Source organism: Triturus cristatus, chromosome 5_1 (genome assembly GCF_964204655.1).
Source record: "Triturus cristatus chromosome 5_1, aTriCri1.1, whole genome shotgun sequence".
NCBI lineage: Eukaryota > Metazoa > Chordata > Amphibia > Caudata > Salamandridae > Triturus > Triturus cristatus.
The window spans coordinates 229,452,364-229,477,433 of NC_140587.1; positions in this window are offsets into that span (position 1 = coordinate 229,452,364).

Consider the following 25,070-nt stretch of genomic DNA (forward strand, 5'->3'; position numbering starts at 1 on the left):
ATGAAAGGGGGGACAGGCGTCCCGCAGGTGCAGGTTCCCCAGCCACCCAGGATCCAGAACATACAGCAGGGAGCTCGAACTTATTTGCAGATGCCCATGTTTGAAGTAAGCGAGGAGAAGGATACAGATTTGCTGGCCCGGTTGAGTTCAAGCCAAGACGATGACTGCATACTTAGGGCCATCTTAGAGGTAGATCAAAGAGGACCCTTTGTGGAAGCAGAGCTTGACGGACCCCCTACTACCTTTTTGGTCGATACGGGGGCTACTAGGTCGACTATAAGATCGGCAGTAGTTCCGGGGGTAGCTTTTTCTGGGGAAAGTATACAGGTTGTTGGGGTGGCGAATAAGAGGCTAGTTAGCCCTTTGACAGAACCGATTCCGATTAGGATAGGAAATATCAGGGATCGACACCAGTTCGTGGTGTGCGATTCTAGTCCTGTTTGTTTATTAGGAAGAGACTTATTGTGTAAGCTCAACTGCACAATTTAATGTACCCCGAGAGGAGTAGAGGTACAGACAGGAGATGATGACGCGACCTTTAAGGTTGCGAATCAGCGGGTGTGTGTGGAAATGTACCCAGCTTTGACGGTGGAGGAGCTCCTACTCGATCTGAGGGACTCAGTGTCCATCGATGTGTGGGACCTAAGTGGAGAAGAGATTGGCTTAGTCAGGGGAGTAGATCCAGTGAGGATACAGATCAAGCCAAATGCGGAGTTCCCGAGGACACCTCAATATAAGCTATCTCCTGAGACGATTGCGGGGATTACACCTGTGATCGAGTCTATGATTAAGCAGGGAATACTGATGGAAATCATGGGTAGTCCATGTAATTCGCCCATTATGGGACTGCAGAAACCAAGTGGGAAGTTCAGGATTGTACAAGATTTGCGAAAAATAAACGACATAGTTGTTCCATGTTGTCCAGTGGTACCGAATCCATCTGTGATCCTGTTTCAGATCCCATGTGAAGCTGAATGGTTCACAGTGATTGACCTGTCTCAAGCATTTTTCTCGATTCCCTTACATGAAGAGAGCAGATTTCTTTTTGCATTTAGGCTAGAGAATCGTGTATTAACATGGTGTCGTATCCCACAGGGGTATACAGAGAGTCCATCTATTTTTAATCAACTTTTGAAGAAAAACCTTGAAGGTCTTGTGTTGCCACAAAACTCTGTTTTAGTGCAATACATTGATGATCTGCTTGTTGCGTCGGAAACAGAAGACGCTTGCAGAATTGACACGGTTGCGCTGTTGAATTTCCTGGAAGAAAACGGTCACAAGGTGTCTCCAAACAAGCTGCAATACTGTGTGCCTGAGGTACAGTATTTGGGGCACCGAATTGAGAAGGGTAAAAGAAAGGTGTCTCCAGATCGCATTGATGCGATTCTGAGAATGCCAGTTCCCTCGACGCAGAGGGAAGTTAGAATGTTTTTGGGAATGGTGGGCTATTACCGCCACTGGATCCCAAACTTTTCCTTTGAAGCGAAGCCTTTACAGCGGCTGACGCGAAAGGACGTAAGTGATCCGGTACCATGGGACGACAACTGCTTGAAATCATTTCTGAGGCTGAGAGAAGCCTTATGTAGTGCTCCTGCGTTGGGAATGCCGGATTACAACAAGGCATTTGCGTTATTCTGCTGCGAAAGAGAAGGTTGCGCATGAGCAGTGTTAACTCAGAATCATGGAGGTGTCCGTAGACCAGTTGCCTATTTTTCAGCTACTTTAGATCCAGTAGCTTCTGCGTTGCCCGGATATCTCAGATCCGTTGCTGCAACAGGTGTCAGCATCGAAAGATGTGAGAGCATTGTGATGGGTCATCCTCTTACTGTACATGTGCCACATTCTGTTGAATTGATAATGACTAGGACTAAAACACAGCACCTCATGAATAATAGGCTGACTCGTTATGAGCAAGTCATCCTTGCAGCAGATAATGTGATATTGAAGAGGTGTGCTGTTTTAAATCCTGCTACATTGTTACCTGTCCCAAATGTAGATGATGATGAAGATTGTGAGGACCATGATTGTCTCGATGTGACTGAACTATGCACCAAACCGAGACCTGACATTGTTGATGAACCGCTCCCAGTTTCGGATGAGATTTTCTTTGTGGACGGTTCATGCTTAAGAGACAGTGTCGGTCGATTGAGAGCAGCATTTGCTGTATGTACCATCACTGGGGTGGTTGAAGCCGCTTGTTTAGAAGGAGTACACTCCGCGCAGGTGGCTGAGATTATTGCCTTGACTCGTGCCTGTGTGGTAGCTGATAAGATCCGTGTAACTATTTACACAGACAGCCAATACGGGTTTGGTGTGGTTCATGACTTTGGACAGCTATGGTCCCAGAGAGGGTTTATGACGTCTTCAAGTTCACCCATTAGAAATGGTGACTATGTGCGTAAATTGCTTGTAGCATTGCAAGGTCCTGACGAAATTGCTGTGTTAAATGTTCTGCACACACTAAGGGAAATGATTTTGTTTCACTGGGTAATAATTATGCTAACGAAGTTGCCCGGTTTTGTGCAGAACAGGGATGTAATTACACGGAGAACCACATTGTGGAAACTGAAGAGAAAACGGTGTATGATCAGATGTTAGCAATGGCAGACTCATGGGAGGAACTGAAACAGCTTCAGGAAGGGGTTTCGGATCAGGAACGAGACAGCTGGATACGAGCTGGATGTGAGAAAGGAGATGTGGATATGTGGGTTTCGAATGATGGACGAGCGGTGTTGCCAGAATGTTTGTTGAATCCCATGGCGAGGTTGATACATGGTGCTGTACATCTTGGTAGAGACGCAATGATGCGAGTGTTTCGCCAAACTTGGTACAACCCGAAGTTTCGGGCGGTGGCTGAAACTGTGTGCCAGAGGTGTGTCACTTGTCAACAGATGAATGTAGGGAAGAGGACAGCTGTGACGTTGAGTCACATAGGGAGGTCAGGTGGACCTTTCAATAGGATGCAGCTGGATTTCATTGAAATGCCGAAGTGTAATGGGTTGAGGTACATATTAGTCATAGTATGTGTCTTCTCCAGGTGGGTGGAGGCATACCCTACACGCAGATGTGACACACTCACGGTAGCAAAATTATTATTGAGAGAACTAATTCCGAGGTACGGTTTCCCGACCTCTTTTGAATCAGATAGAGGAACTCATTTCCACAGTGAGGTCATGAAATTGCTTTGTGCTGCCCTAAATATAGATCAGAGGTTACATTGTAGTTATAGACCAGAAGCTTCAGGGATAGTGGAACAAGTAAATGGAACTTTAAAAGCTCGAATGGCGAAAGTGTGTTCGTCGACGTCCCTGAAATGGCCTGACCCATTACCCTTAGTTCTCATGAGCCTCCGAAGTTTGCCTGATAGAAGGACCGGATTGTCACCCCATGAGATCCTTATGGGGAGGGCGATGCGTTTGCCAGCAATACCTGCCACTGCTCTGATAAATATCACTGATGATATGATCCTGGACTATTGTAAAGGCCTTGCTGACGTGGTCCGTTCTGTGTCTCAGCAGGTGCAGACAGCAACGGTTCCAGCTGCGAGTGACCTGTGCCACGACCTATGTCCAGGCGATTGGGTCCTGGTTCGCAAGCGCGTGAGGAAGAGTTGCCTGGATGCTAGGTGGCGAGGACCATTTCAAGTGATCCTCATCACGAATACAGCAGTGAAGTGTGGAGGTTTACCGAACTGGGTGCATGCTTCCCATACCCGTAGAGTTCCAGCACCCTTGGAAAATACAGCCCCTCTCGATAACGAAAACCCAGCTGAGGCGGCAGAGCCATCTAAGAGGGTAAGTCAAGCTGTAAGGGTTCCTGAAGCAGCTGGTGGTGCACTGAATCAAGCTGAAGGAGAACGTGAGAGAAGTACTGAACCAGAAACAGAGGAAGAAGTAAGAGGCGCAGTGGGCAGCGCTGAGTCGAGTCTTGCTGCGGAAGAGGAGATCAGTGCACAGGGTATTGTGGGAGAAACCAGAGGTGCCTCGGAAGCAGAAAGGGTTTGGCCCGCGAGACAGAAACGGGTAAACCTGAAGTTGGCGCCGAGCACAGATCTCGCACCAGTTTCGGAGGAGTCGGAAGCAGAATCGAGTGATGAGGAGCATCCTCAAGGTACTCTGAGAAGGTCAAAGAGAACTAGAGTGCCAAGTCAGAAGTACGCTTCACCGGAGTGGGCATATCCAGTGACTGATGCCAGGTTTACCGAGCACGGGAAGATTGAGATCAATGACATTGGTCAGCAGTGCTCCGTTTCCGAGAGTAGAAGTGTTGCTGAGAATTCCAGGACTGGAGATCGATGGAATACTGACCATCAACGTCCCGAATCCGCCATTTCTAAGCATCATTCGTGGTCTGATTTTGGATACCTTGGATTTCCCGACGTTCACAGTTGTGCCACCTCCACCAGAACTGACCATTCTTAAGCTCGAAATATTGCAGGGGGTCCTAGAACTGTTGGGACCAGCAGTTATTCTGGACTTATTCAAGATTGTTGTAAATCAGGGAAAAGAAGATAACCTAGGCCCGAGTGGAAGAAGAATAAAATTAGGGACCTTCCGTTGTAGAACGAAGAAAAGTCAGGGAGGTTTTCCAAAGTTCATAAAGAAAGAGACTTACCATTCCAGAGACTGTATTGAACATTGAGTATATTCCGAAGATGGCAAATCCTGGAAACCCACATCGTAGGGCTAGACTAATAGTAGGCACATTGGTAGGAGTAGTGATAGCCACTATATTTGCAGTAGTGATAAGTTTGTACATGGTGGCCCACAGGCAGGAGGGGGAGGTTCAGGGAGCCCCTACACCTACTACTCCAGGGCAAAGTGGAGTTAATATTAGAGATCAGAAAACATTAAAATTAAAGGAGGATCGTAGGCTCCACATGGATTTGTCGAAGGGTGATTTTAAACTCAATGCTTATGCGAAATTGTTGTACGAGTATGTTGATGCGATGGCTGTGAAGGATTGCTATGTGTGTATGCAGTTGCCTGCTTCAGTAGATGAGGGTATCAAGTATCACCATCTCCCATTGACGTATGGGATTTCTTGTAGTTTGTTGCTTAGTTTATTTTACGACAGGAGGCAGTTCGAGTATTTCTTTTCCAATTTTGATACCGTACTTCCTGAAGTTCCAGCAATCAAGCATTTGAATAAGTACGACTATTATAAGAAAGAGGATAGACTCCTGAAGTATTTTAGACCAACCTTGAAGTTGGATACTGCGCATGCTCATAGGCATAACCTGACATGTGCATTGTCCGAGACGGAGAAGAAATTCATTGACCAGGTAGAGGACAGATATAGAAAGTTGACTCAGGCTCGAGATACCGGAGATAGTTCAGTAGATTGGACCGATGAGGAAAAATCTCACAAGTCCAAGGGAAGCTATGGACCAATTGCACTAGACGAAGCGCAGAAAGGGAACTTGTGTATTGGACGTCCTCAATCAGCTACTGAGAAGGTTTCAGTGGGACATAGTACCTGTTCCCATACCTTCACTATGGAGACTTCTGTTAAGAACTTTATGCAAGGTTCAGTACAAGTGATTCCGACAGTGTATTATGTATGTGGGAAGAATGCTTATGTAAGATTGCCTGCGAATTGGTATGGCATATGTTATTCCCGAAGATTTATCACACGGAGGACTTGGAACTGTTAGAGACGAGACAACCTTCTAGGAGACGTAGAACTGTAAATGCAGGTGCAGTGATTGGTGACCTATTTGGAGCGACTATACCTAGTATGGGTGTGGTTCTGAATGACGTGAAGATCAGAAGGTTGGCGACTGTAGTTGATGAGCTGTCAATGAATACAGCTAGGTCCTTGTTGTTGGTGAATGGAGAGATGTTGTCGATACGGAATATGGTTATGCAGAATCGCCTTGCGTTAGACGTGTTATTAGCAAAAGAGGGCGGAGTCTGTAAATTATTGAAGGTTCAAGAATGCTGCACATATATTCCAGACAATACTAAGGAGTTGTGGAAGTATATAGACAACATCAGAACCATTCACAGGGAAATAATGGATTTGACGGAAGAGAATGTGTGGGAAAAGATTGGACAGGGATTTGGTAGAGTGGGAACATGGTTTGCAAATTTGGGGAGGGGATTTCTTGGATCGGTGTTGAAGCCAATTATCATTGCTGTGGTTTGTGTGATTTGTTTGTGGGGATGTGTGAAAGCTTGGAAGTGGTATCAAGGAGGCAAGGTTGAAAGAGCTCTTAGAGCAAATGAGCAGAGAATGGCGAAATTTCAGGATCAACAATATGAGAATCTTAAGAGAATGGAGGGAATTCGACATGGCAGGGTAGTGACAAGCACTGTCTAAATCAGTTTCTGAAGAAGGGAGATTGTAATGGTGTGATGACAGATGTCATCAAAGGGGGGAACTGATGTAGCGTTTAAAAGGTTGAAAATTGTAGGGGTGCGTTATATTCACTGTTAGTAGGCACCCGCATATAATCAAATGTGTACTCAGGTATTTTGTGTGCGAAATGTATTAAGAGATGTATAAGCTGTATTGATTTAAACTAAAATGTTAGCAATATACAATGATATCGTGAATGTGTTTAGAGAAATGCATAGAGTTTTAGTTTATATGAATGCAATGTGAAGTTAACGTGTAACATAGAAAACGTTCATGTAGATTGCTTAAAACAATTATGAAAGGGAAGACGTAAATGTCAATAGCTTGATTTAGGCATGCTTGTGTAACCGAGTAGTGGCCAGAATTCACATATATCGTTAAGGAGAAAGGCCTGTTATTTTCTTATGTTAGCCGAGGGCAATAGGCCAAAAGGATTTATTCTAGTAGAGGTTTTAGGCTGTAGTAAATTGCAAAGTTAAAAGATGTGAAGTATGTCTGCATTCCATGATCTCACTCCAGGTGCAAGGACAGTTGCTTCGTTAGTAGAGAAGTCCTTTGTTCACGAATTGAGTTATGTAGTTAAAGCCAGACATGGGAGTGCATTGGAATGTGCCAATCGTAACTCCTAGTGCGGACGGTGTCTGGGACTCAAGGCCAAGCTGATGGACGATGGAACTGGACAGCGCTCAATGGAAAATTACTGAAAGACCACCCGGATGGAGAGGAGGTGCAAAAGGGCGTGTTCTAGGATTTGGGGTTCTGTATTAGGGAAAGTGCCCCGAGGGTGGAAGGCAGAACAGAGCAGATCCGAGCAGAGAAGAGCTAGGCGAGGAGCTAGAGGGGGTATTTATAGATCAAGCTCTCCAAGTGAAGACTTCTTAGGAAGTTTCACTCTGACACCTTTTTCTCGATTTGAGGGTATCAAGGGATTGCTAAGTAGGGATGACATCTAGTACAGAGCAGGGACAGAGATGGTATGGTCCAGCATTCCTAATATCGACATTGGCTTGGTAGTTTTCTACCTCATGCTTTTAGAAATTGTGCTTTTGGTTATTTTTAGTCGTATGCGGATTCTTCGTAGAGTAGCATTTGTGTTAGTGCCTATGTACTTGTTGTGCCTCGTATTGAGGAGTTTGTATCTTCAAATTTTTATGTTGATAATAAAAGCCAGAGAGCCAAGAGATTAAGTCTCGAGTCCTTGATTATAGCAATTTGCGGACAGCATTCTTTGATAATTATGTTTCTTCCCTCCACGCTATTGGGCAAGTAAAAAGGTCCATCCGACCAGAGTGGGTTCTTGTAGATAATTGGCAGACAAGAAACTGGGCCTGAGCACATGTCTACTTTTACCTCGTGTTCACTGCTTTCCACTTGTATTTCCCCTTCTTTTTGAGTGCCTTCTCCTTGCTTTTCCATCATTTTCACTGCTTCTCCTTGCTTAACCCCCGTTTGTGAGTGCCTTCTCCATGCTTTCCACTCGTTTTCATTGCTTTCTCCTTGTTTTTTCCCTCAATGCCGCTCCTGCCTGCAGTGTTTTTCCCGTCTCCCATCTAGCGCCGCCAATCGGTTCCCAGCGCCCCTCACTTCTCCCAAAACCTACTTAATGGAGGCCGCAGCGTGACCCCATTGAGCAGGCTCCAGGCCTAGCTCTCCCTGTGCTGCTGCATCTCTCTTCCTCTCATCTTCTCCCTGCTTTTGCCCTGATGTTTGTCTTCTCCTTGCTTTTCCCTTGTTTTCATCGCTTTCTCCTTGTTTCTTTTCCCCATTTTTTGAGTGTCTTCTCCTTGCTTTCCCTTCATTAAAAAAAAAGGTTAGCGCCTTGAGACCCTCACGAGTGATTTGCCTCGCTTTATAAATCCTTGACTTATTGATTGAGCATCAAGTGTCCTTTCCACTATGTGCACCAGCCATATTCTGTTTTCAAGAGTACAGGCCTCTTTATCACCCAAGCTTGTGTCCACTTTTCATAGACAGGGTACAGCCAGGGTTGGACTGGCCCATAGGGCAATCAGGTAGTGCCTGATGGACTGGCCTGAAAGATTGGTGTTTGTCCCATTTTCTTAGTGGTTGTGGGACAGTTTTATGGTCTGCTGGGCTGGTTTTTATTGTTAATTTCCCTGATATTATCACAAATATTTTCCTGCAGCAAGCACAGATTAATTCAGTCTCCCATTCCTTGAAAAATACCCAAACAGGGTCTCTGCAAGTTCAAAACTAGCCTGACTTGCAAATATGGGCTGCTTTTTCAGCTTTCTGGTTTGCTTAAGGGAGCCACTTTCTTTTGGTGGCCAGCCTGTTTTTTATTACAGTCTGACCCTGTATACAGCACAACTCAAGCCTGTGTGGCCGGTAGGGGAGGGCAAGTGTAACAATGCGATCCCTCTAGAACCAAAGCCGAAAAATATACAGAGTAATTTCAGTGCACAACTGTGCAATGACCCATTTTCACCTACCAGTGCTTAATTTGTAAAAAGCTTAGTGTCAGGGTCCATGTCAGGAAGCCACTGCGTCTTACACCATGACAATGACAATATGAACACAACTACTAGCCATCAAACTCCTACAAGGATGACGAGTCAGACTATTCCAGGCCACCCAAAGTCATAAGAATGGCTTGATCAGCAGATATTTTTCATTTTATTGACTAAGGAATAATTAAACAATGTTTGTTGCGTTCATCTCTAAATTTGACAAACAAGGCCACCATGTGGCAGACTTTCATAAGTGCTGGTGTTGCAAATTAAGTACTGGTGTGGAGCACCGGAAACCACCAGCTCAAATTAAGCACTGCCCCTACATGCCTTGAACCTACTGTGGAAGGTGCTGAGGAATGAGAAGGTCAGCAGTACATAACGAGCTGCTGTACTGTTGTTCTGGTGTGTTTGTATGTGTGTAAACGCACACGCATGTGTCAAGGAACCTGCAGTACAAATAAAGTGACCATGCCACCTTTATTGGGTTGATGGGGGCAATAGTATAATTTATGATGTAAACCACACCTATCTTCTGCTCACTCTAAGAAATCCCCAGGAACCGCATCGCTGTGCACCATAATGTCAGTGACAGGTTATGGATATCCATTAATTCGGCTTCCATTCAAGAACCTCTGCCAAAAAATACGCAATTATTCAGCATTAATACTTGTTTACCTTTATTGTGTCTGCAAATGTCATGTTTTTACAGTAAAGCTCTCTCCTGGCAACGCTATGTTAAACTACAGTTTTTGTTATGGACTCTCCTTTGCGGGTTACTTTCTACTGCAGAATAGCAGATCTTGCCTTCTTATGACAGACATCAGAGTATGACTGCAGCTATTTATGGGGCACATTTCTGCCCATGAGATAGGAGAACGGCACCCAAGCACATGGAACACAAGAGAGTGGAGAGAAAGAGAGAGCCATTGCATAGCTATCAACAGTGCAGCAGGGTCAGTGGCACCAGCACTTTGGAGTTTTTAGGGCCCGCTGTACCCCAATTATAGCTGTATTTTACTTCCCAGCTGAAGAAGAGTAGGTCCTTTTTCCTTTCTTGCCTTTCTTGCCATGCCAGGGACGGAGGGGGTTAGGGAGTTTGAGAAAAGATGGAGGGAGAGGAAAATACAGAGGGGTTGGAGGGGTGCATAAAGCGGAAAGGGAAGTGAGAGGGGCAGAGAGAGAGAGATTGTAGGAAATTGAGGGACTTAGAGAGAGGACAGATAAAAAAAATACAGGGGGCAAGCAAGAAAGATTTAGGGGCTTATTAGGATGGTGGACGGATCGCTCCCGCTGGGCCGGCGTGGGCGATCCGCCCGCCATCCATGCCAGAATGACCCCCGTCATATTAGGATGGCTGGGGGGGGTCCGCGGCGGACGGGAAGACCGTCGGACGCTTTTCCATCCGTTGACGAGTCGACCGGGCAGAAAACGTATATAATATGGTGGCGGTGTCTGCAAGACACCGCCCTTCATATAATGATGATGAGGGAGATCAGCCTTTCCATGGCGACAACGCGTTTTCTACATTTGGGGGCCTGTTGCGAGCCCCCAGGGTGTTGGGGTTTGGGGGTGCACATGGGGGGTACCTATAGTACCCCCCTGCATTTGCATGCACAAGCTGGCAGGCACCGCGCAGTGCCTGACACCTTGTGCATGCAAATGCACTACATGCATGTTGTACATTGTGGCGGGTGCTGCTTACAGCACCGCCCACCGCAATGTACAAAATGCGGGATGCGCCCGCCAGTGTGGCGGGCGTATCCTGATCTGTATGGCGGGACCGCCGCACCTATTGCGGGCGGTCCCTTTATCCGTTGAGGTGGCGGGTACACAATCATAATAGACCCCATAGAGTTACAGTGGGGGGATAGGAAGCATGTGGATAGAGAGAGGGAAGAAAAGGAGAGAGAGGTTAATTTAAAGTCATTGATAGTGGAGAAGAGCGTTACATTGTCCTTGCTTGTATTTGGCCCTGTGAAGCCCTTGCTATGCCAGTGAGAGAGACAAGGAGTAGTTTAAAAAGGTAGCAGAAAGGACGAGGAAAATAAAGAAGGAAAAGTGTGAGAGGAGCACAGAGCTAGATTGGAGGATAAAGAAAAGAAAGAGGGAGAGTGGGGTGAAAGGAGTATAGAGTGGGAAAGAACGAAGGCCATACAGTTATAGTAGGGGAAATGAAGAGAGAGGGGATGGATAAGGGGAAATAGGAGTGAGAGTGCAATAGAAAGTTATAGAGAAAGGAGGAGAGGAGGAGAAAGGTGGAGATAGAGAGCCTGTAGAGGGGGAAGAGAGAACTGCATGAAAGGAAAAGGAATGAACAGCAATCCAAAGGAAGAGCAAGAGGCATAGAAGGCAACATTAAGGAGGAGATAGGAGAAATAGAGGAATACAAATGAAAGCGAGGATGAGGAAACGAGAGCACAAGACAAGAGGCAAGGCAAACAAAAGAGAAATAAATAAAAAGAAAGCATGACATAGTGACTGAGAGAGGGTAGAAAAGATTAGAGCTATAAACTTTCTTTTTCTTTGAAGTAGAAGAGGGAACAGTAGATAGAGCTAGATGGCCAAAGAGAAAAACAGAAGGGTTGTGAGAAGGTGGGGAAGGAAAGAGATCATGATGAAAAAAAAACACATGTCTGAGAAAGGAATGGTGAGAGGTGGGTGGAAAAAGCAAACAGAGAATTAGACTACATTAGGCAAGTCAGTTCAGAGGGATATGATATCCAAGTCCCTTTAACTCCTTTCATTCAAAGAAAGGTAAATGGAACCATTCCAGGAGTACGGCCTTCAGATGGTCTTACAAACAAGGGAATGCCCTATTACGTACTGGTAATCTTCATTACTCCTGGTCCTGTTGTCCTCGTCCCATTCATAAACTAAGTGAGATAATCCTATCTCACCAACAGAAAAAAAGGATGAAGAAATGCTGGCCCTACCAAGCCCCCCATGAGGGCCAGCAAGTCCAGGAGGGAGGGAGGGTAGTAATTAATGGGATGAGCACAACGGGGCCACGAGTAATGAAGGTTACTGGTAAATAATAGGGCATTACACCCAGGTACCTCCTGTCCTAGTCCCATTCACAAACAAAGTGAAGTTACACAAGCAACAACAACAAACCACCAGAGCACTAGGTGGACAGCAAAACCCAGTGATTTATTGACACAAAAGAACAAGAAGCCAGGAGCACATAGCCTGCAGCACCCCCAAACCAAACTTACCATCATCCCCCAGCAAAGTCTGGACCCTATAATGCCTGAAAAAGTATTAGAGGACGCCCGAGCAGCCACCCTACGGATTTCAGACAGAGAAACCCTAGCACCTCAGCCCAGGGGGCTGCCACCCCATGGGTAGTATGCCCCTGCACCCCTGCTGGAGATGGAGAACCTGAAAGTGAGTAAGCCAACATAATGACTTGCTTCAGCCAGCGCCCAATGGAAGAAGAAGCCTTCCCCCCACAAAAGAAAAACCCAAAAGAAACAAACAGGGAGTCCGACTTCCAAAAAGGATGCATGCGATAAAGATAGATATGCAAATCCTGGCAGACCTCAAACAAGGACCAAGGAAGGTCATCACTAGACAGAGCAAAAAGCAGGGAACAGCAATTCCTGAGAGCGATGGAACTGAGAAGATACTTAGGGAACAAAAGAGGAATCCAACCAGAGGACCACCCCATCATCCAAAAAAGACAAATAGGGCTCACGTGCCATCAGAGCCCCCAACTCCCCAAGGTCTCTGGCCGAAATAATGGCCACCCAAAAAAAATGCCTTCAACGTCACAAATGTGATGTCCACCTCAGCCAAAGGCTCAAAGGGAGAAGTCAAAGCCACTAGAGTACGTAACACCTAGGGAAAGTTCCAAAAGAGAAAGGACAGCGCACCACAGGACGGGATAAAGAAAAGTTCTTCAACAACCAAGAGACCAAGTCCTCCACATCCGACAAATTCCCCCAAGGGGAACAGAAAGCCTTAATTGTGGTCCACTGAGACTGCGAAGTGGAAACAGACAACCGCTTCTCAAACCCCTCCCAGAGAAACAACTCCGGTGCCCGACTCCAGTGCTAGAAATTCCCCCAATGATACCCATAGGACTTCAAAGTAGAAGACCGATGAGACTTCTGCAGAGCCAAGACTAAATGCACAGGGAAACCCCGACGCCACCACCCCTGCCTCTCAACTTCCACACCGACAGCTGCAGCTTGTGGGAGAGACAACATCAGAGAAGACCGCAGGAGAGACAAAAAGCATGGGAGAAACCAGTGACCCTGCACTGCCAACAGTCTCAGAGTGGGGAACCAAGACCGATGAGGTCAAAATGGCACCACAACCACCACTTTCCGGGACTACTGCCCCAGGCGATCCAGAAACCGGGGGATCAACACAGGCGCGATGACCAAGGAATGGTCAGTGCATCCACCCCCACACCCTCTCCTGACAGACACAGGAGTAGAACCAAGGCAATTTGTGCCGAGAAGCAAAGAGGCCGAGATAGAGAAGACCAAACCTCCTGTACCCAAGCCGAAAAGCCTCTGGAGTCAGAGACAACTCCTGGGAGGCAGGGAAATAAGGACTGAGGGCCCCTCTGCCCAACAAAACAAGCAAATCACCAATGCATTCAGGGACTTGGACCTGGCCCCCCCGATGTACAGGTAGGCCAACGACACCATGTTGTCCGAATGCACCACCACATTGCGCACCAACAACTGACTGCAGAACCATATGACCTCATGGAATACTGCTGTCAACTCCCTCAAACTCGAAGCGAGCTGGACTCCAACATTGCCCCCCACCTAAAAGCACTGGCATCTGTCGTCTGGACCGCCAGAGGAGAGGGTTGAAACAGCAGACTCGGGGAAAGATTGTCCTGCACTGTCCACCAGTGCAAGGCAGGGAGTAGTGAAGGAGCCACCGGAACCAGACAGGCCAAATTGCGAGACAACGGATTCCAACGGCCAACAGAAATAACCACAGAGGCCGGAGATAAAACCGAGCCCACGCCACCATGTAAACCATCACCACCATAAGACATGGAAGCCTCAACCAAAGATGGACCGAGAAAAAGAACCCCATCAAGAACTCCAGAGCAGGAGAACCCAAGGTCACCGCTCAAGAGACCGGTAGGAACACCCTGTTCAGATCGGTGCGAAAGCGCATCTTGATGAAAGTCAAGTCCTGCAAGGGTTTCAGTTGACACTTGGGAAGGTTCAGCAGAAAACCATGGGCACGCAACACAGAACACACTAATTCCTGAGCCACCAACAACTGATCCTGAGACGGAGCATGGATCAGTAAATCGTCCAGGTACGGGAAGATCTGGACACCCGGAAGATGTAACGATACCATTGGGGCGGACCGCAGACCCAAAGACAGGACCCGATACTGAAAATGATGGCCCTGAAGTCAAAACCTCAGGAACCTGCAAGAGCTGGGGTCATGATTAGGGCTGGGCGAAAATTTCGTTCCGTTCGCGGAAATTGCGATAATTTGACATTTTCGCGTTCCGCAGAGAGCGCGAAAATGTCAAAATTTCCGGTTTCCGCAGCTTGGCGATAATTTGTTTCTTGCTGGCGCTGTAAATTAATACATTTTCGCGCGCGCGCGATCGCCTTACCTGAATCCCTGCGTTCGCCGACAAGTTTTCTTGATCCGGTCGCGTTCTCCATGAGATGTTGTATTGTTTTTAGCCATTTGCGCTGTCTCGCGACAGTTCGCGCCCGCAGTGACGTCATGCGTCGCGCGATCACGTCTTTCTTATCGCGATCTTGCACCGCGAGACAACTCAAAACAAGATGGCCGCGCCCGCAAGCAACCACATGGGTAAGTTGGCGACCCGCAACCATGCAGAAAATCTCGCGAACATGCCGGAAAAAAACTTCCGCATCTTCGCGATATTTCCGCTTGTTTGCGATAATTTTAAACATTTTCGCGATAATTTGCGAAAGTTAATTTCGCAAATTCCGCCCACCCCTAGTAATGATAGTAAGCTTCCTGGAGATCGAGGGTGCACAAGAAATGGCCCGGGAGACCCAGCGGAATCACCCGCTGAAGAGTCTCCATCCTGAAGGGCAGATGAACCACAAACTTGTTCAGGGCTTTTAAGTCCAGGACCAGACGGAACCCCCCTATCACATTGGGAACCACAAAAATCAGGGAGTAACCCCTCTCCTCGAGAAAAGGAACTTCCTGAATCGCCCTTTTCTCCAAGAGAGACCTGATCCCCAGAGACAGCTCGGCCCACTTGGCCTGACAGGATGGCCAAGGAGTCGGGCCAATCCCTGAATCAAGAGGAGGCCCTGAGAACTCAATGTGATAACCCAGATGCACACTGTCCAGAACTCACACATCAGAACAGGACCGCAGCCAGGCCGGGAGAAAGAACTGAAGCCGACCTCTGAACAACAATCCGGGTCCACAGCTATATGGTCAGGAACAAGGCTTTGGAGGGGGGGGACATAGCCTTTCTATCCTGAACCCGACCAGAAGAGAACTTCCCATGACCCCTAGAAAAATGCCTCTGAGAAGGGGGCGAAAAAAAGACTTAGGTTTGAAAGAAACAGTCACAGCCGAGGGCTGCTTAGAGGAAGAAGGGTGCTTTTTCTCCTTAAAAAGCCTATGCAACTTGCCCTCCAACTCCTCCCCAAACATCATAGTTCCCAGAAAAGGTAAACACAGGGCAAAGTCTTCTGACCAGAATCAGTCTTCCAGTCCTTCAACACTAGATTGCGGTGGGCCACCACAACAGCTCCCCCAGAAAAGGCTGAAGCCCTCACCACGTCGAAGGATACATCAGACAGGAATTCAACTTGCAGGCCAATATGCTCCAAAAGCCCAGAACAGTCAGATGTATCATCCAATGACTGATACAGGGCCTTGATATCTAAAATCAGAGACTGGGCAATGTAAGTACTATAAATACCAGCCAACAAAAAGCCAGATGAGAACCAGAGTATGCCTTCCAAAGGGAAGCATCCACCTTCTTATCCACAGGATCTTTAATCACAGCATCCTCAGCCAAGGAAGTCAAACCCAGAAGACCAACCACAAAAGAATCAATTTGAAATCGAGTCTGGTAAATCTTTTGACATGGCCTGAAGTGGGTAAAGTTTAGCCATGAACCTGGGAAGAATGATATAATCAAGATCCCTTCATTCCCCCTTCAGAACCTCATGGATGTAGGGATGGACCGGCACATCCACAGCAGCTGAACTTTGAAACTGCAGCAGCAACGAACCACCAGATGTGCTGTGCGCCTCCTCATTAGGAAAACCCATGTGGGACTTGACATGCTTAAGCAAGTCTAGCAACATATCCTTGTCAATGTATTTTCCCTTATGTTCCTCACCCCCATCCAATCCTCCTCCGGAAGAATGAGAAGGAAGAGAGCCCTTGGAATGGCCTCCTCTTCCATCTCACGCAAAGTTTCTTTAATCAACCTCTTAATCCTAGCATCATCACCCTCTCTGCTGTGTTTTTATCATGCAGGAGGAGAGGAAGAGGACTCCTAAAAGGAAGACAAGGAGCGCTCCACATACTTGTGCTTCATGGAGTGATTCTCCATGCCTCAGTGAACACAAAAACTGTCACTAGGCGCCAACTGCACATAGAAGTCCCAGGTGGTTACCCTACAAGATACTGATCAGACCTGACTATGTGTAATGTCTGAGGCACCTAATTTGTGCAGTAGCAAGAGTGACTGCAAAAGAACAAAGCTGAATTGAAAAGGGGTACACCAGGCACTATCCCCCAGCCAGATGCAGTCAACAGCAGCAAGGAGACCAGCCCGAGCTAAACCCTAGCCAAGAACAGATGAAAACCAGGCATTAGTCATGAGCGGGTGACTGAATCCCAGGCCCAGCCCGACCCGCATGAACTGAAGGTCAAGAACTCCAGCAAACATGGCAGAAAATCAGTGTCCAGAGCAACATTCAGGCAGGATCGCAAAGAGAATCACCAAAACCCGCTATGCAGTACTTACCCAGGCCGGCCATCTTAAGGATTCCCGAAGCAGCCTCACAGCGGACCGACAAACCATTGCCTGACTTCCGGCCTCGCCGCGTTACTGGAAGTCAGGCCACAAGACCCGGATGGGAATTCCTCCCGAGAACCACCGTTCCAAAGCAAAGAGACTCTGCACCTCCCGATGTGCCCGGCAACCCAGGAAGTGCGGCCCAGACTCCTCCAGCGACCCAGGAACCACGCCGGCGGAAATCCACATGTCTCCCCTCAAGCCAGGCAGGGAAGGAGACATGCACACCAGAAAAGCCCCCACCGCCCGGCAGCAGAAACCTAAGTAAACAAGGAGCTACCCAGCTTCTGCTTCATCCCATTCAGTCAGTAGACTGAAAAAAACATTCTTTCATTCTTATTTTCTGTTGGTGAGATAGGATTATCTCACTTTGTTTATGAATGGAATGAGCACAGGAGGAATCTGGGGGCAATGTATGTGTGCCTCTTTGTGACAGAGGTCTAAACAATTTGTTAGCCACTGCCCACCTTCAGAGTGGAACAGTGGACATGCAGTGCTTACCTTGTCTATCTAGGGCAGCAAATGCAGATATTGAAGACATGATGGAGTTCTTTTTAATGTGTGAAGGAGAAGGGGAGAGTTAAAAAACTGTTTGGAAGAATGATCAGTGTCTTTTGGTTGGCATCTGTGGAATACATCTGGGATACCACTGGCAGCAGTGCTGTGGGCATGCATTTGGGTGGGAAGCCGGAAGGCTGCTGCACACATGAAATAGACCACATGGATAAAAGACACAGTGCTGGATGTTTTAGGAAATGTTACTTTTCATCTTGCAACTTGTTATTATGCCTATGCCTAATATACATTAAGAGGACTATTCACAAACTGCCTTTTGTAGGATGTTTACTATTAGAGTGCTATAAAGTACTATTGACAATCTTATGAGTGTAAATTTCTACTTCTTGAATTAAAGATTTAATACAAAATTAAGTTAATAGTATTGCAAGATTTTATTTTTATTTTGTTCTCTATTACAATAAATTTACAAAACGAATTTACATTATTATTGAAAGTAAAAATATTTTCATTCTTTGTGTGTGTAAATAAAACTTGTTTCACTTTTTTCTTTTCTTTACCAATGGGAGAATCCACATTCAGGATAGATATCGCACTGTAGTTAAGTATAGGTACACCTAAAAAGAGTTTAATTAAGTTTATATTAAATTAGTAAAAATATTTGTATGTCTAATATGAAAGTAAATAATGATATGCATACATTGTAAAGGTTGAAGAGTAGCAAAACAATACTATAGTACTATTAACTTAATTTTAAATTACCTCATTAATTTATTTAAATATGTTAAATTAAATTAAAATAATTTTTTTGATGTTCAGATTGAAAACAAAATATCCACTAAAAGTATTTTTTTACTATGTAGTAATAATTATTGAAGACCACATATAAAAGTAATTAGAATGCTATTAAACATTTTCATATTGAAATAAATGTGTACTAATTTGACATCTTTTTAACATTCAATTATATTTTTTTACTTTTTTCTGTTTTAAATAATTTATTTTAACTTAACCTTGTTTCCTATAGGGTTTTATTTTAATTCCCTGCCTCCATTATTTTCTATCTGCTTCTTTTTCTGGCAGTGGTAACATACAACAATTTTGCTCCACCACCTTTTTGAGTAACTTTGCTCTCAGATTTGGTTAATGGCCAAGTGTAGTAAAGTGTAAGAGTAAATTCCATGTATGAATTACTCACAGGTGTAATTTACCTTTGAGAATAACCCTGTAAATATTGGACTTCAAGTCTGAACATGCAAATTGCTTGATGACTTAAACATCAAGCTGATTACGCTTTGTATCCCAGGTCAGTTTGCTGTCCCAAATGAAGAGAGCTTCGTCCCATGTGAGTCGGCACTGGGTTTCTGTTACACTCGTTTATTGGGCTGATCCCAAAGGCAGGAGCATAATTCATTAATCAGTGCTGAAAGAGGCATGAGCATGTAATATTTTTGCAGCTTGACTTTTGTCTAGCACTGCAGTCAATGCATGCATAATTTCTGATTCCTCCAGTCTACCCTTCTAAGCAGATTGGTTGAAATTAAGTGAAGAAAGATGCTACATTTATTTTGAAAAATAAAAAAACATTATAAAATAACAGTCATCCCTTACAGCCTGCAGCAGATATTGCACTTTTGCCTATTTTCAGGGAAATCTACTATTTTGCCACCATTTTCAAAATCCTCTTAAGAGGATAAGCCTCAATATCCCCTGAAAAGGGTAAGATTTCCCTGACATGCCTTAAGAATATTGAATATTTCATTGGTTTTCCTCCAGAAACTCTCCTTTTTAGGCCATCTACCCAAAAAGTGTGCTGCTAAACTGATTATTTGGCACTACTTTCACGCTAGATAAAACTAGAAAAAATTGATAATAATTGAAAACTGTGAGTTTTGTCTTTCTTTCTGACCCCTCACCCACTCTCCCATAGGATCCCAGGCCTGTGACTGGTAAAATTGGGTTATATTGTAATAAATACCACAGCTGTTCGGGTGCTGCTGCCCTGTCCCTTCCCTCTGCCTCTCTCTCCCTTCTGTCCCCTCTGCTTCCATGTCTCCCACATGCTTGGTCTTTCTCTCTGTTCCCTCCACCTACCTTTTTGTATGTTGTATCTTTATCTTTCAATACTACAAGAGGAGGGGGCCTACAAACAAGTGCCTCACTTGACCCGCAACAGAACACAAGAGGAGGGTGAGTAGGAGGATTCATCCAGGAGTGGAGGTCAATCACCTCAGACAATTGCATTTTAAACATAAGACTTCTATCTACTTCTGCACAATGTGAAAAAGTGCATCTTTTTGCATGGTTAGCCCTCACTTTTTGCCTGGTTTTGATGTGGTTTCAATTGCAGTGGACAGGCACCCTGCCAACCAGGTCCCCTGAGCCAGTGCTTCTTCCCTAAAAACAAACCCCAAGCTGGTACTTCTACCCAATGTGGGTCCCTAGTAAATGGTACCCTGAGTACCTAGGGCCTGGGAGCTAAAGAAGGAGTTACCTGGGACCCCCTTCACTGAGACCATGCCACTGCCCTTGCAGCTTGCATGCTCCTGTAAGGAAGAAAACGACAAAGCCGACATGGCATCCTGCCTGGATTCCATGCAGCCAACAATGCCTGAAGGCATAGGAAAGTCACCCCTTTAACAGGCCTCAGAGCTCTAAGGCAGGGTGCACTATACCATAGGTGAGGGCATATGTGCCTGAGCAGCTATGCCTCTATTATGTAGGGGTAGATTCCTTGATATTGTAAGTGGCTGGGAAGCCATAGAGAGTATATGGGCTGGAAACTTGACAACTCGAGTTCCACAGCACCATAATGGCTTCACTGAACACAGGTGTGTTCGGTACCAAACTACTTCTTTAAATAAACCCACACTGATGCCAGTGTGAGATTTATTTTACCATGTACCCAGAGGGCACCTCAGAGGTGACCCCATGAAAACCTTCCAACCCTGGTGTGGTCTCTGACTGGCTGTAGGCATCCAGCCACCACCAGACACGGTTCTGGATCCCTGGGTCGAGAGCACCTGTTCTCTGGGACCAGAAACAAGGCACATCCTGGGCAGACTTGTTATGCCTCTTCCCCCAGAATGGGCCAGTGCTTGAAGAGGGACGCTTTGCCGGCCTGCCGCCTTTGTAATGTGACCCCCAGCCTTTGCTGCTTGCAGCAGATGGCAGCCCCTGGTTTACTTCTCCACTTTGAGCAGGAAGACTGTCTGGAAAAGTTAAAGGAATAGGAGGTGTGCCCACCTCTACCAACTCCACCCCTAAGGTGGGGGAGTTGAGGTGAAGCACATCTTTCAGTCCCTACCATCTTGAAGATGGGAAACCCCTTCAGTCAAGGCTAGGTCTATGCCCCCTCCCACAGGAGGGTGGCATATTAAAGGGTGTTGTGACACCAGGTAAGGTGCCCATCAGCCTTAACTGGTACTCTCCTAAATCAAGTATATAGGTTGCTCCCCCTAGACCTAGAAACTAGGTCTGTGATGACCTAAGAAGCAAGAAGACAACTCTGCAGAGAAGTCTGAGGATGACAACTGCCTTCGTCCCAGCCCTATCGGCCTTTCTCCAGCTTCGGCAAACTTGTAGTCAGACTTGTATCCACCAACCTCTGAAAATCCTGAGAAGACTGCTGCTTTAAAAAAAGACTGCAAACTCCTGTGGATAACGAACCTGTCCAAGAAGAAACAAGTTCCAAGGACCTCGGATCTAGGTGGATCCACGTATCCTGCCCAATCTGCACCTGACACCCACGGCTGAGTCTGAGTGGCTCACCTGTGCAGTGAAGTCTCCCCAGCAATCCTGACCTTGTGTCCAGCATTGGCTGACCTCTCCTGAACTACATGGCAGAGCCTGCAGTGGGAATCCATGGGCTCCCCGACCATGACCTGCTCCGGTAAGAAGACTCCGACTTTGAAAGGCACCCTTGCACCCAAAGCCCCTGGGCCTTGGTGAGCTGAACAACAGTGCTGCAATGGCCACCTACATCCCTAGTTACCTCTGCCGTTGTTGGTCTGCCTCCTGCAGCCTCCAGTGCCATGTCTGCAGCCTGTTTGCCAAAAGAAGAATCCCCATTGAAAAGCATTGGGATCCTGATGTTGAAATTGCACCCTGCACCCGGACCGCCCCTGCGCTGCTGGTGTTGTATGTTTGGAGCTGCTTTGGGGCCCCCCTATGCTTAAACTAACCTCCCAAAGCGTGGCTCCTGCAACCGATTTCAGTATCTGCAAGCAGTGTGGTTCCGGGCACCCCCATTATTCATTGAAAAGCCCCTGTGCCGCTGGTGGTGCACTTCTGGTACTCACCCTTGCTGACTTTTGGTTCTGGAGAATAGGATTGTAAGTGCATTACTTACCTGGGTAACCACAATATTGTTTTTGCCCTAGGATAACATTGTGCTGTGCTGAAAAGTTTCTAAGGGCCCGATTACGATGTCGTTTGGAAACTGTCCTGAACAAATCGGTACCGGAATAGTTTCCAAACTAATTGGGTTCTGTGAGTCCAGACAACTGATTACGATGCTCCCCAACTCGCATTGACTTCATTGGGAGTCTGTGTTCCGAACGAGAACACAGGCTCCTATTGGAAAAAGGGGTGGTTGGTGAAAACTGTGCTCCCTGTGGCAGACACCACATGGTGCCTGCCACACTGTGCATGACTCATACACCTCCAGGTGAAGGAGGGCCTGCAACAGGCCACCAAAGACTGATTCCCACTGCTGTTTCATCTCGGGCAAACCGAATCGGAACAGCTGTCCAAATCAGTCTTCGTTATCGCTCGTCCGGAAACCATGTCAGGGAGCTGTATGAATTGGCTCTAAAATACTCAGACTGTCATTGGGAAATTTGTACGATTCGGGAGGAAACAAGGGTTCCAAATCGAATTCTGCAATACCAAATCCCATCCGGAGCCTTTCCTAATGACATCGTAATCAGCCAATAAGTGTTGAATTTTTAAAGTGAAAATTATTTTTAATTAAAAATGTACTTACCATATTGCAAAGATCTGGGCCTCAAAATAAAGTACAAACAAAGTTTATTTTTCTAAAATTGGTCTGGATCTTCTTCTTGAGTCTTGTGTCCATTATTGATCACTGTTCTGCAATAAATGTTTTACAATCCTCTGTGTTGGGCCTCTGGCTGCTAGCCCACACTGCCACGAATCGAGCACTTTGGGTTTTACATTGAGCCCTATACACTTTTGGGGAACCCCTGGACCGTGTACAGTAAAACCACCTAGTGATAATACCTTATACAGAGCCAGCTTCCTACACACAAGGAGAGGTTTCTAAGTCATTGCCCAGCAGACACTCCACTGGGATAGCAGCTACCTTCTTTGGGCCAGTTACTCCTCCCCAATCATAGACAACCACATCTATAGGGTGTGACATTGTCAGCATTGACAGTTTTGTGTGCCTCCTCAGGTAGGTTCTGGTCTGGGAAAACCACTTTAGCCATGATAATGGTTATACTGGCCCTTGTATCCCTCCGAGCCTTCACCTCAACTCTATTGAGTTTTGGCCACCGCCTATACTTTTCTGTGCTAGGCGGCCAGTGGGCTAAAGACTCAATGTTCTTCCAACCTGGGGACACTAAGGTGGCCTCTGTGTACCCTTTTTGATCTTTAGGGGCTACTTCCTAGCCAACCCTTTGGGCTGGTCACCAATGGGCGCCTTTGTGGCGCACATTGCATCTACCCTTTTGCACCCTGGCTGGTTAGTCAAAGCACACTTCTTCTTCCAAGGGGTCAAACCTCTTTCCCTGACACCCCTTTCCCTTTGAATGGGATGTGTCTTGAGACCCTATCCCCTAGACAGTTTCTAGTGACTCTCTGGAGCTATCTTTCTTTTGATCCTTTTCTCCCTTTTTTCTCCTGAGAGGGGGCATGACCGCTTTTCTTTTTGTCACAACCCAGGATCTTTTTAGGGTCTCTGGCCCTTACCCACTCATCAGCTATTTTGTCCAGTTCCTTCGGGCTAGACCGCTTAGAGCCCACTAGTTGCTGTTGCAACTTCTCTAAATGACAATTAGTTTAAATTGATCCTTTACCAACACATTGTAGAGCCCTTCAAATGTATCCACTTTGTTGCCTTTAATCCACCCATCTGAGGTGTCAAAGAAATCTACCCATGTTTTTGTGTTACCTTTTTGAAGGGATCTACGCTTCTGCCTCTAGTCTTCAGGAGTTAACCCAAAAAGCTCAGCAAGGTCTGCCTTCATGTGGGTGTAGGATTCAGCTGCCACCTCCTCTAGTGTGAGTAGTCTATCTCTACAAACTACTGGTGCCAAATGCCACATATATGTTCCCCAGTGTTGTGTCCCCACCTTTCTCATATTTAGAGCTCTCATATGAGGCAAGCACTTGCCAACGTCATCCTCTGGATCATAGCTAGGGACAACCCCTTTGTGCAACTTTACACCAGGGGCACCCCCATCAGCTCCTCCAGATCTACCACCAACTTCTCTGAGCTCCAAACCCAGCCTGGTCCTCCTTTCCTCTAGGACCAACCTTCTTTCAGACAGAGCTAAGGTACTCTCCTCCAAGTCGAAGGATCCCATGCTCTCCTGTATGGACCTCTGGGTGTATTCAGAGTTCTATATCCCACCGCTAGGCACCAATGTGAGGAAATGGGATATATTATATGAGGTGGTAGTGAAACATCACCCTGTAGTATACTTACCAACCCCTTTAGGACCCTTGGGGATAGTCTGTCAAAACCTCAGCTCGGTCCTGGGTAGCTGTGGCACTGATCAGCAGGACTTACACAGAGGAGCAAGTGTTAAGCATTTAAACAGCACCAGAACAACTTAAGAAGAGATCATCACGACACTCGAGAAATCCGATTCCAACGTATAAAAATAGACTTTTTATAAGAATTTAGAGACCAATAAAAAGTCAGTGCAATTTCACTTATCTGCGAACAAGTCTTGAGAGTCAACAAATTAAACAATTAACTAAACTTTCCTTGAACATTTTTTAACTGTCACTGCAGTCGGTTAGAAGTACTTGGGGCAGCGAACTCCGGCAGGGAGCAAGTCAGGGGAACCAGCAGGGTCCTCAGGAATAGTTACCTTCACAGAAGACACCCTTCAGCAGTTCTAGGCATGTTATCCAGGTTGCAATCAATGGATTCCAATGTAATCATCCTGATGGAAGGGGTGAAGGATGCCGAAGACGCTCTAAAGATGGTGTGGATGGGACGAGGCCTTCTGCAGGGATTCCTGGGTCCATGGTAATGGTGAGGGATACTTGCTGGCATGGGCGACGTCTCACGAAGTCCTCTCCAGTCTAGCTGAACATCAGTCATCACTGGACTACCAGTCGTCTGTTGTCGCAGCCACAGGCCACTCCTTTCTGGGTTGATAACTTTTTTCTGAGGGCCCCAGCAACTCTCCGTCAGCACTCCTGAGGTCACTGAACTCTTGTGCAACTTAATCTGTACGTCTGTTCTTGTTCCTCAGTGCTGCATGGCAGGGCTGGTATCAGCTTGAAAACTTGAAGCTACAAACGTGCCATAGTAGGCGTTTTTTCAGTTGTTGTGTCCCTGTGCTGCAAACTGGAGGCCAGTCACCTAGCCCTTGGAGTTCTGTTAGCTTGACTGGGCTCTGGAGATGACTTGTCCTTGAGCAGGACACAGCAGGCACAGTCCCTCTCTTTGCTAGCCACCAGGTGCAGTTCTTGTCCCTCTGTGCAGCAGGGTA